The following is a 13685-nucleotide window of genomic DNA, read 5'->3' as shown; positions in this document are numbered from 1 at the left end:
AGCACTTGTTGGCTGCTTTTCCTTCACTCTGCCGCCCGACTCATCCCAAACCATCTCAATTGGGTTGAGGTCGGGGGATTGTGGAGGCCAGGTCATCTGATGCAGCACTCCATCACTCTCCTTCTTGGTAAAATAGCCCTTACACAGCCTGGAGGTGTGTTGGGTCATTGTCCTGTTGAAAAACAAATGATAGTCCCACTAAGCCCAAACCAGATGGGATGGCGTATCGCTGCAGAATGCTGTGTTAGCCATGCCGGTTAAGCGTGCCTTGAATTCTAAATAAATCACAGACAGTGTCATCAGCAAAGCACCCCGACACCAAAACACCTCCTCCTCCATGCTTTACGGTGGGAACTACACATGCAGAGATCATCCGTTCACCCACACCGCGTCTCACAAAGACACGGCGGTTGGAACCAAAAATCTCAAATTTGGACTCCAGACCAAAGGACAAATTTCCACCGGTCTAATGTCCATTGCTCGTTTCTTGGCCCAAGCAGGTCTCTTCTTCTTATTGGTGTCCTTTAGTAGTGGTTTCTTTGCAGCAGAATCGACCATGAAGGACCTTGAAATATTCCGTATTGACTGACCTTCATGTCTTAAAGTAATGATGGACTGTTGTTTCTCTTTGCTTATTTGAGCTGTTCTTGCCATAATATGGACTTGGTCCTTTACCAAATAGGGCTGTCTTCTGTATACCCCCCCTACCTTGTCAGAACACAACTGATTGGCTCAAACGCACAAATTCCACAAATAAAGTTTTAAGAAGGCACACCTGTTAATTGAAATGCATTCCAGGTGACTACCGCATGAAGCTGGTTGAGAGAATGCTAAGAGTGTGAAAAGCTGTCATCAAGGCAAAGGGTGGCTACTTTGAAGAATCTAAAATCAAAAATATATTTTGATTAGTTTAAAAAATTTTTGGTTACTACATGATTCCATATGTGTTATTTCATAGTTTTGATGTCTTCACTATTATTCTACAATGTAAAAGATAGTATGTTATTGGGGTGCGGGAATATTAGATGCCTTTTCATTTTAAGATAACTGTCATTGAAGTTGGTGGTTACTACTGGTTTTAGATCCGAGGGGAGAGAAATTGTCCGTCATTGTCTTGTGTTTTGGTAAGGGCTCAGAATGATGTCACGCCCCCAATAAGGCTCAACCAATCACCTGACGGATAATAATTACTTTGCCTCTGGCTATCCTACTAAAGAAAATTTCACTCACCGGTCAACCTGACTTTGTCATTCAGCACATCTAACAAAGGGGATACTACTATGATTGACAAAATGTGAGCATAAGGCAGTTATCACTCCAGAATAGATCATCTGGCCCATCCTTATCTCCACTGGGGGTATTGTGTTTCAGAGGAGTCAGGCAGGGCAGACATTAGTCACCTCCTTCCTGTAATGCATACAGATTCTCTCATTGAAACCAGAGAGTGTCTCTAAGGGAACACACACAGGATGTTTCAAAATCAATATTGTTTGCCTCATTCGCTTGGCCAGCAGACATGATGGACGGATGGACTACAGCAGAGCAGAGCACTCACGCCAAGGCCCCATACTGTTGGACAGACAAAGGGGCAAAGAGGTTAAAGGTGTGGTACAGGTCAATTGTTTTGAGGGAGCAATGGACAGAACAAAAATAAAGTATACACACAATACAGGACGGAGCAATGGACACCAATACAGTACACACAGTAAAGAGTGATGGACACACATGGATCTTCCCACCATTAAAGTGCCTTTTGGGAAGTGTAATTAAAAAATATATTTATTTCACCAAATTTGTCTATCTGCCAATTAAGCACCAATTATGTAACAGGTTTGACCGTAACAAGGTTGACCTTTTCATCTTAAATCAGCCATAAATCCCCTTGTAACAGGGGAATGGAAGCATGTTGTGTGCAACAGGGAGGGGCAATTGAATGCAAGCTTCACAAAAAAAGTACATTGTTAAAACATTTCTAGCCTATCTATCTATGGGTAACAGGGTTGATGTGTTATGCAATTTTCCACCACAAAACACCCGAAAATGGCCAAAACATTTTGGGGTTAAGTGGGTTTAAATCTTCCTAGAAGTGTCAGAAAAACATGATGAGGGACATGTCAAAATGCAGATTTTGGGTACTTTAGCAAGTCCTTGTTCATTAGCAAGTCCTTGTTCATTGGGGGGGGGGGGGGGGGGGGGTCAAAGGCACACAAAAGGCCCTATGTGGAATAACCCACATATTATCGGTACATACACAATTCACTTTACACATTCTGATTAATTTGTCAGAGGTTATTGGAAGGTGTTTATTTTTAGGACTGTTCTCTCACTTTGTTCTCTGAGCTGTAACATATTTATCTGGTATAATCACTGTACCAGGGGATGAAACAGATGCCTCTTCATCACAGCTCCCCATATTGATAAAGCTCTTGAAAAACGTGATATTATTCATGCCTGGATGTATGCTATTCTCACAAGGCTTTGAAGAGAGTAGAGACAGAAGTCTGGAGATTCAAAGCTACAGCCAGACATTGTCCAGATAGGCTCTAATGCCATTTTAACTAAACTTGGCATACATTACTAAACATTTTTCTAGGTATTTAAAGCATAACTGTTAGAGTAGCTTGACCTTCTTTAGCTTATGAGAGGAATTATTCTCTGTCAGCACTGTGCAGTGACTAATGGGCACTTTTCCAGATGGTCACTGAAGGAGATCTCTCAAGGCAAATGGTTAACCTATACGGGATCGGTGTCCCGTATATATTCCAGGACATTGACATGTGTTATATGGGCAGAAAGCTTAAAGTCTTGTTAATCTAACTGCACTGTCCAATTTACAATAGCTATTACAGTGAAAAAATACCATGCTATTGTTTGAGGAGAGTGTACCTCAACAACAAAAAACGTATCACAGCAACTGGTTTGATACATTCACCTCTGAAGGTAAATAATGTACTTACATTCAGTAATCTTGCTCTGATTTGTCATCCTGACGGTCCCAGAGATAAAATGTAGCATAGTTTTGTTTGATAAAATCAATTTTTATATTCAAATGTAGGAACTGGGTTCTACAGTTTGAACACTTGCTGTGTCTGGCTCCACACCCACCCAGCCCGGCCATCTAGATTGTCACACCCTGGCGCTGGGACTCTATATGTTGAGCCAGGGTGTGTTCGTTCTATGTGGTGTAATTCTATGTTGGGAGTTCTAGTGTGTTTATTTCTATGTTGGCCTGAGTGACTCCCAATCAGAGGCAACGAGTGTCAGCTGTGGCTGGTTGTCTCTGATTGGGAGCCATATTTAAACTGTCTGTTTTTCCCTTTGTGTTTGTGGGTTCTTGTTCCGTGTTGGTCTATGTTACCTAGGACGTTACGAGTCGTTTGTTGTTTTGTTCATTGTCAGTATTTATCACTATAGATAAATAAACATGTTCGTTCATCACGCTGCGCCTTGGTCCTCCTCTCTTAACGACGATCGTGACAGAAGAACCCACCATCACAGGACCAAGCAGCGTGTCCAGGAGCAGGCAGCCTGGACGTGGGAGCAGATTTTGGACGGGCAGGGGTCCTGGACCTGGGAGGAAATCCTGGCCGGGATGGATCGCCAGCCATGGTGTGAGACGGTAGAGGCGCGACGGAGAGAGGAGCAACGGCGTAATCTGTATCGTCGTCGGACGGACGAGAGGCAACCCCAAAAAAAATTTAGGGGGGGGCACACGGCATGGACGACGGGGCTGACGGAGGCAGAAAAGGGGCGTATTCAGAAGGCCACCAGGTTACGGGGGCCACTGGTCAAAGTAGGGAAGGAAGGTTTAGAGGCACGGCGAGAGGTACTGGGGTGTGTTACCAGTCCGGTCCGGCCCGTTCCAGATCCCGGGGTAGAGCCAGTGGTGTGTGTCCCCAGTACGGTCCGGCCTGTTACGGCCCCTCGCACCAAGTGTACGGTGCGCATCGCCAGCCCGGCCCGGCCTGTTCCTGCCTCTCGCACCAAGCCTACGGTGCGCGTCGCCAGCCCGGCCCGGCCTGTTCCTGCCCCTCGCACCAAGCCTACGGTGTGCGTCGCCAGCCCGGTCCGGCCTGTTCCTGCCCCTCGCACCAAGCCTACGGTGTGCGTCGCCAGCCCGGTCCGGCCTGTTCCTGCCCCTCGCACCAAGCCTACGGTGTGCGTCGCCAGCCCGGCCCGGCCTGTTCCTGCCACTCGCACCAAGCCTACGGTGCGCGTCGCCAGCCCGGCCCGGCCTGTTCCTGCCACTCGCACCAAGCCTACGGTGCGCGTCGCCAGCCCGGCCCGGCCTGTTCCTGCCACTCGCACCAAGCCTACGGTGCGCGTCGCCAGCCCGGCCCGGCCTGTTCCTGCCACTCGCACCAAGCCTACGGTGCGTGTCGCCAGCCCGGCCCGGCCTGTTCCTGCCACTCGCACCAAGCCTACGGTGCGCGTCGCCAGCCCGGCCCGGCCTGTTCCTGCCACTCGCACCAAGCCAGGGGTGCGAGTCGTCAGCCTGGTCCAGCCCGTACCTGCTACTCGCACCAAGCCAGGGGTGCGAGTCGTCAGCCTGGTCCAGCCCGTTCCTGCTACTCGCACCAAGCCAGGGGTGCGAGTCGTCAGTCCGGTGAGGCTCGTTCCGGCTCCACGCACCAAGCCAGGGGTGCGAGTCGTCAGTCCGGTGAGGCCCGTTCCGGCTCCACGCACCAGGCCAGGGGTGCGAGTCGTCAGCCTGGTCCAGCCCGTTCCTGCTACTCGCACCAAGCCAGGGGTGCAAGTCGTCAGTCCGGTGAGGCCCGTTCCGGCTCCACGCACCAAGCCAGGTGTGCGTATCGTCAGCCCGGTCCGGCCCGTTGCTGCTCCACACACCAAGCCAGGGGTGCGCATCGTCAGCCCGGTCCGGTCCGTTCCTGCCTCACGCACCAAGCCAGGGGTGCGCGTCATCAGTCCGGCACAACCCGTGCCTGGGTCACCGGTGCCTAATCAGGTACCAGTCAACTGCTCCACAACGGAGCTGAAGCTATCCGCTCATACTACGTCCAGTTCAGCTCCAGCCAGCGGGGCCAGACCGGACCAGGGGCGTTATGGGGGGATTATTGGAGGGTGGTGGGCAAGCCCGGAGCCAGAACCGCCGCCGAGGAGGAATGCCCACCCAGCCCTCCCCTGTTTTGCTCTGGTTGAGGCGCGGTCGCAGTCCGCGCCTTTAGGGGGGGGGGGTACTGTCACACCCTGGCGCTGGGACTCTATATGTTGAGCCAGGGTGTGTTCGTTCTATGTGGTGTAATTCTATGTTGGGAGTTCTAGTGTGTTTATTTCTATGTTGGCCTGAGTGACTCCCAATCAGAGGCAACAAGTGTCAGCTGTGGCTGGTTGTCTCTGATTGGGAGCCATATTTAAACTGTCTGTTTTTCCCTTTGTGTTTGTGGGTTCTTGTTCCGTGTTGGTCTATGTTACCTAGGACGTTACGAGTCGTTTGTTGTTTTGTTCATTGTCAGTATTTATCACTATAGATAAATAAACATGTTCGTTCATCACGCTGCGCCTTGGTCTATTCCGTACGACGATCGTGACATAGATGTGTGAAAGTTAGTGTATAAGCTAATGATCCGTCATGTATGACATTCCTGGGAGTGTGTAAACTTACATTTTGTATTACCATATCATTTTTGTATGTTCTCTATAGTTATGTACTTGAAAATGTATCAATTGACCATTTCGGCACATTTGGGCAGACTTGACACAAAATAGTCCAGTATTGCAATGCTTCACTGGAACAATCTGAAACTTTGTACACACACTGCTGCCATCTAGTGGCCAACATCTAAATTGCGCCTAAACGGCAATATTATATTGTGGCCTTTCTCTTGCATTTCAAAGATGATGGAACAAAACAAAAAATAGAACACGCATGTTTTTTTGTTTGTATTATATTTTACCAGGTCTAATGTGTTATATTATCCTACATTAATTTCACATTTACACAAACTTTAAAGTGTTGCCTTTCAAATGGTATGAAGAACTCCCGAGTGGCGCAGTGGTCTAAGGCCCTGCATTGCAGTGCTAACTGTGCCACTAGAGATCTTGGTTTGAATCCAGGCTCTGTCATAGCCGGCCGCGACCAGGAGACCCGTGGGGCGGTGCACAATTGGCCCAGGGTAGGGGAGGGAATGGCTGGCAGGGATGTAGCTCAGTTGGTAGAGCATGGCATTTGCAATGCCAGGGTTGTGGGTTTGTTTCCCACAGGGGGCCAGTATGAAAATAATATAATGTATGCACTCACTCACTAACTGTAAGTCGCTCTGGATAAGAGCGTCTGCTAAATGACTAAAATGTAAATGTAAGAATATGCATGTCCTGAGCTACAGGCAGTAAAAAAGGGTCCTCAATATCAAATCAGTTCTGGGTAACAATTAAGTACCCTACTGTGATTGTTTTCAATAAAAATAAGCAACAATAGCTTTTTAGCTAAGAATTTTGCTATGACTGTCTGGGAGTGGTCTGAGTGGGGAGGGGAAAACTGAAAACGAGCTGTTATTGGCAGAGAGGTTTGGAACTCTCTTTCTTGGTCAATTCACTAATTTACCGTCTGATGATGTCACCAGGCAGGCCAAAACTCCATCACACCAAAACAGGCAGACATTTCAGGCAGACTTTTCAAACAGCTCTTGCACTATAATTTTCACATTTTCACAGTATTATTCCAACCTCGCAATGTGGAAATATATCTGAAAACACAGGAAAACACGTATTTTACTGCAATGAGCCTATAAGACAACAAACTGTGCCTGAAACCATCAGCGACCTATCCTGATGATGGGGTTTTGTATAAAATTAGATCCTCCCTCCCTTAGTTCTCCATCTACCACTGTCTTTCTGCCTCAATTTCTCTATCTCCATTTATTTTTCTCTTCCTTATCTGGCTCTTATCTCTCTTACCCTCTATCTTTCTCTTTCCTTCTTTCTTGTGTGTATGCCCTTCTCATTCTCTCTCCCTCTTCCTGTGTCCCTGTCTCTCTCTCTCGCTCTCTCTTTTCTTTGTCCCTCTCACTCTTTCTGTCTGCATGTAAAGAATGGGGCACAGCTGAAAAGGTCAGAGCACTTGTATCATATTATTTTAGATGTGGCAATAAGAAACTGTCAGGGAGGATAAGCTGCAGTGTGCAGCTCTCTAGGAGAGAGGGGGGCCGGCGAATAAAATACGAATATTGGGCTGGCAGCCATAAAATGTAAGATGAATTTGGAGAAATTCTGAGGGAGAAATGATTATCGCTTGAAAAATAGAGATCAACTCTTGGAGCAGCTGCTGAATTAGGAGTTTTCCGATTTTTTACATAACAAACAAAGATTTACATATTGAATACTTTACAGGGGTTACTGATATGCTTGATGATTCATGTAATACATTATTATTATGCTGAGTCATGTTTTCCCTTTCATAATGGTAATCATAATTGCATGCATAAATTATTATCATGACTTTCATTTTAGTCCTCACCAACCTTATAAAGATTAAGCTCTATTCTATATTATATAAGGCGTCACTGTTGAATTATCAATGGGAAGACATGAATCACAAAACTGAAACAATATGTGCATTGTGCACATACTGTATTTGCATTGTTACATACAGTAATACCTTGTCCATCTGTGTGTGTGTGATAAAGAAGGGTGTGCCACTCTGAGCCCAGACTCACATCACAGTGTTCAGTCAGTCAGAGCTCAGTAATGGTGCCACCCTGTCTCTCCTTCCTATAATATACTCTACACACGCTCTATTGAGAGGAAGGGCTGGGCGACCTCCCATGTGATCTATTCCACTACTGCCCATTCAACAGTGCTGCGGCTACTTTGGAGTCATTAGGACCCTACTCAGCCTACAATTGACTTTTGTCTGAGAAGTGCAGCAAGAAAGAACAACCCTATAGTTTGTACTGTACGTATGAAGGCTTTTTGAAGAAAGATACTCAACACTTTTATCAAACTACTTATAGGCTACTGGCTTGCTTTCTATATTTTGACCATGCTGCTTTTTTCAGTCTGTTTTTGAGTCACCTGTTTTTGATTATTGGAGTTTGAACTGCATTGATAGGTCCTCAGTACAAAATATTACAGTGTTTGTAGATAATATCTGATGATTAGATAATATCTCATGTTTATGTCTGCATAGAGCTCTCTACCAGTAGGTATGATAATAACAATAGAGTTAGACAGATTTCCAAGCACACAGTTTGTCCCTCCCCCATCGAAGAACCATTATAGGATAAGTAGCAGCCAACCATTATGTCATGTCATGTATAATTTATTTACTTAAATGACAGCCCTTCTGGTGTGCAATATACTCACACACTATCACCTATGACCCATTAGTACCCATGTCGTTTTACTGCAGTAATTGAGAACCAGACTTCTAGTGCAATTAGCAACCATCCTCTCCTCTACCACTGCTTCAGCTGCTCAGCAGTGAGATACTGCCTAAGGCATCAAAAGCATTTCATCATCCTCCTATTTCACTGACTCACTCTGAGAGGCAGATTCATCCCAATAAAAAAAAAAAGTGGTTTTGTAGCTTACAGTATGCTTGTCTCCTCTTTCTCAGAGGACAGGGATAAGAGAGCGAGAGAGCGCGAGAGAGAGAAAGAGAGAGAGAGAGCGAGAGAGAGAGAGTCAACACTGTATATATACATAATATGACATTTGAAATGTCTTTATTCTTTTGGAACTTCTGAGTGTAATGTTTACTGTTAATATTTATTGTTTATTTCACTTTTGTTTACTATCTACTTCACTTGCTTTGGCAATGTTAACATACGTTTCCCATGCCAATAAAGCCCTTAAATTGAAATTTAATTGAATTGAGAGAGAGAGGAGAACTGTTTCATATCACCACAGCGGCCTCCTCCAGTCAATAAACATCACATAAAAGACCAGCCTTCCTCTCACTGCCTTTTTAGAAGAGCACATTAATATTCAGAGATGCCTCAAGGAGCAGAAATAGAAAGATGCGGAGGAAGATCAATATAGGAAGCTACCTCAGTGTCCCTATATTGCTGAGCACAATGGGGGACTAATTGGTTGCTGATACTTTTAGACAAGTTGTTGTGACACTTGATGCCTTGAACCTACGCTTGAAGCACTGTACCTAGCATGACACTGATACATTTTGAATACAATTATAATTGTTTTGTAGGCATTATCTAACATAAATAGGTAGCAAGATTATAATGCATGCCCATGAGATTGAAAGAAAAAGCCATATCTCAGACTGCCCATCTTAATCTTTTCATTTTTTTGGCCAGTCTGAGATATGTCTTTTTCTTTGCAACTCTGCCTAGAAGGTCAGCATCCCGGAGTCGCCTCTTCACTGATGACGTTGAGACTGGTGTTTTGCAGGTACTATTTAATGAAGCTGCCAGTTGAGGAACTGTGAGGCGTCTGTTTCTCAAACTAGACACTCTAATGTATTTGTCCTCTTGCTCAGTTGTGCACCGGGGCCTCCCACTCCTCTTTCTATTCTGGTTAGAGCCAGTTTGCGCTGTTCTGTGAAGGGAGTAGTACACAGCGTTGTACGAGATCTTCAGTTTCTTTGCAATTTCTCGCATGGAATAGCCTTCATTTCTCAGAACAAGAATAGACTGACGAGTTTCAGAACAAAGTTATTTGTTTCTAGACATTTTGAGCCTGTAATCGAACCCACAATTGCTGATGCTCCAGATACTCAACTAGTCTTTAATCAGCACAACCGTTTTCAGCTGTGCTAACATAATTGCAAAAGGGTTTTCTAATGATCAATTCGCCTTTTAAAATGATAAACTTGGATTAGCAAACACAACGTGCCATTGGAACACAGGACTGATGGTTGCTGATAATGGGCCTCTGTACACCTATGTAGATATTTCATTAAAAATCAGCCGTTTACAGCTACAATAGCCATTTACAACATTAACAATGTCTATTCTGTATTTCTGATCAATTTGTTGTTGTTTTAATGGACAAAAATATATTTTCTTTCGAAAACAAGGACATTTCTAAGTGACCCCAAACTTTTGAACGGTAGTGTACATTGTAATATTGTTATATGGTAGTATTATACATTTTGTCTTGTAGATATGTAGTGGTGTAATAATGTTATATGATGTACTGTTTTATATTTTGTTTTATGTGTGATGTACTGTAAGTGCCTTAATGGGTTTGGACCCCAGGAAGAGTAGATGCTGCCTTGACAGCAGCCTATGGTGATCCCTAATAAATACAAATCTCCTCTAACTTTGGGTTCAAACAAATGTAATTGTCTCAAACTAACCTCATTATTCTACCAAATTACAATAAAGATGCTCCACCACATCATAACAAATGTTGTTCATCCTGAGTTATTTAATCCCGTCTGTCTGGGGCGGCAGGTAGCTTAGTGGGTAAGAGCGTTGTGCCAGTAACCGAAAGGTCGCTGGTTCTAATCCCCGAGCCGACTAGGTGAAAAATCTGTCGATGTGCCCTTGAGCAAGGCACTTAACCCTAATTGCTCCTGTAAGTCGCTCTGGATAAGAGCGTCTGCTAAATGACTAAAATGTAAAATGTAATGTAAATGTCTGCTTTCTGACCCGAAGTCATCAGTCTGTCCCACACACCATGGGCTTTAAAAACCTCATAAATCAAGCTATCTTTGACCAAAGAGGATAGAGCTGACTGAGAGAATGTGGCAAATTGCTCCATTCGGCCACGGTGGATTTCTCCATGTCAGTGTTTTAGTGCCAGGTTGTCATTCCAGCTATCACCCAGAGCAGCTGATACCAGTCCAGGGACACCCTCCAACAACCCCCTCAGACTGGACACCACTTATGAATGCAAAATGTCAAAATGCATTTACACAGTGCAACAACACAGCAGTGCTTTATGTTACGAGATAAGTGATTAATGAATGTTTTTTTAAAAACTAAGGGCTGATCACATGCTGGACAAACTTGATTAAATACACCTTACCCCTTGTTAGTCTCAGAGTTTCCTCACAGGTTGATTAATGTGACCTGTTTTCCTCACACCATCAGATAACAGTGATTAAGTGTCCGTCAGATAAGTGATTGGCAATTTTATTTTATTTTATTTTTTATCACTGCCAGAGAGTCACACTGCAAGCCAACCCTGTTTCTTATCTATGATGTTTATATGCAGGAAACATTTTCCAAGGTAGGGACACTCTGGAATGACTGATTTGTTTTCCGTGTGTCAGAGCCGAGATGCCCAGTAGATTTGCTTCACTGGGACATACAGACACGCAGTGTTCTGTTGTATTGTGACAGGCCAGGAGGGAACCATTATAACCATCTGTCACACAGTACCTTAATAAACAGGAAGCTGTCATCTAACATCCTGTTGACTTCCTCCCATGCCACTTCCTTTGATATCAGCTCTGCCCTGTGATGGATGGCTCCATTTTGGTATATCTGTAACATCAAACAAAAGATGGATGAAACACACGGCAGAAATTGAGTGCAAGGCCTTTTTTCTGAGGACATTAACAATTACTGTATACAGAATTCATAGTATCTAAATGTTGATGTTTTCCTGAGTGTATGAAATGCTGAGATGTACACAGCCTTCATGGATGTTAGAAGACGTCTAACTACACGGTTGAGTTGATAAACAATGCCTGGTCAGAGATGTCCTTGTGGTGGTTTTCTGTTTGAATGAGCATGGCGCTAGAGGAGGTCACCCAGAATAATAATGCCACATCCCTACAGAGACAAATGCTCAGTAACACCAAGTGGAAAACAACAGACACTCCAAAGGACAGATGGGATCTGGGATCTACAGAAGGGGCCAAATTTCTCGCAAGGCTGCCTCATTATTACTTAATTCCGATTAAATGAGGTAATGCTGGGGAAATGTTTAAGCCAGCTTTCTCACTTTTTGGTTCAAGTGAACCACCAGTAAAGGTACCACCACTCACTGCTTATGGGTTTATCTGTTCAACCACTCAGTGGCGCTAGAGAGTCGATAAGACGTGACAGACTGCTGGAGGTCTGGACAAACAATGTGACATGCAATGTTTTTCCATGTCTACAGGATAACACTGACATTAACAATTTATTTCACACATCAGTAATGGAATGAGTGGCACACAGCCTTGTGAAACACAAACCAATTATTTGTGCTGAAAAAAAAAAAAGGAAAACTGTCTGCCAGTGGAAAGAAATAGGCAAAAGCAATTATGCACAAAACATAGCTCAAAGGCACTGCCAATGTTTCATTAAATTCACAATTGTTTAGGCCAAATATGGATACCAAGGTTTGGCTCGAATGATAGGTCTCTTATAATTACATATTGTTTACCAAAACCTGGGTTATGTGACATGATATTAGGGGAGACCGGTGATGGTTGTAACACATTTTTTGTCGATTTCTCAGAGATTGTTTGAGCTACTACATTAAAAATGTGATATTGGTATTGGTATTATCGCTCTAAATCCAAAAGACAAGGTGTGAGTTTGTCTCAAATGCAAGGAGTGAAATGTTACAATTTACCTCACCTCCCAGGTCAGTTGTAACAGGGCTTGGGGTGAAATGTAAACGTTTGAAAAAATGCTTAAATCATGACATGCAACAAGATATTGAAAGCCTTTATTGAGAACATGAGAACAATATTGCCATGTTAAACATTTTGTTATAAATTCATAATACAAATCATAAAATGTTTATTATTTTTACACTCCATTAACTGTCCCTTCTCAACTAAACAACACCATCTGACAACTTAACAACATCTGAACTAAACAACTGAATGTTTGTGGTGTGTGTGTGTGTGTGTGTGTGTGTGTGTGTGTGTGTGTGTGTGTGTGTGTGTGTGTGTGAGGGAATTTGAGCGAGATAAAGCGGTGGTGTGTGTGTGTGTGAATGTTGGACATGTTCACTCAATCAGAGTCACAGTTGTGACAGTGGTATGGTAGTCCTGGGGTACAGTCTTGGTGGGCCCATCATTTGCATTCCCAGGACTGCACCCAGACCTCATTAGGCTTGTTACATCTAACCCTGACCCTTGTAGCCATTAGCTAGCTTCAAACATTAGCATTGCTAACTTACATCAAATATATCTACACAAACTGGGTATAAACCTGAAATAAGTTTGGTGACTCTAACTACAAAGCAGGAGATGCCATCACAAAAACAAATGTGGCCAAAAAATTACTTTCTTACCTCAGTTTGTCACAGGCTCTTGCTTCTTCACATGAGGGTTGAAGACTAAACTGAGCATGTGCAATGAGTCACATGATTTTAGCTAGTTCCTGATTGGAGATATTGAGTGTTACAACTATCCCGTGTTACAATCATCCCCGGTCTCCCCTACCTCTTATTCATCCCAGCTAGGAGGCCAACTCTGATTAGTGGTGTTGATGTGAACAGCTAGACAGAGAAACACCTGGTAAAAACCCTGAGAGGGTAAAAGTGTACCAAGCAGGAAGACTCTGCCTGCCTGTTGAATGTAGGTGATATGTCACACAAACAAACAAGATGAAACAGCAAACTCCGTGGCACGACAACATGGCATCTCAGTAGCTTGTTTACCTGCAGGTCTTTCACTGACAAATGGAGGATAATGTGTCACTTTGATGTTATTCTTTTTGATGACACATAATAACAGAATAAATAGCTCTCGCTATCAGAGTACTACCCAGTCATTTACTTTACTTTACACCCATGTAATTGTGGCCCTATCT

At 44.1% G+C, this 13685-nt stretch overlaps 1 long non-coding RNA gene across 1 annotated transcript; it reads right to left on the bottom strand.

Annotated features, from left to right (window-relative positions):
• Positions 1-1012: 1012 nt before the first annotated feature.
• Positions 1013-13379, bottom strand: LOC311101161. Its single transcript, XR_014609886.1, has 3 exons — positions 13165-13379; positions 11310-11414; positions 1013-1569 (listed from the first exon to the last, which is right to left on the bottom strand). It is a non-coding gene; the product is annotated as an uncharacterized lncRNA (long non-coding RNA).
• Positions 13380-13685: the final 306 nt, after the last annotated feature.

This window comes from Coregonus lavaretus, assembly GCF_964263955.1.
Source record: "Coregonus lavaretus genome assembly, chromosome: 25".
Lineage (NCBI taxonomy): Eukaryota > Metazoa > Chordata > Actinopteri > Salmoniformes > Salmonidae > Coregonus > Coregonus lavaretus.
Note: the sequence above shows the minus strand (reverse complement) of the source record. Positions and strands in the feature narration are given on the sequence as shown.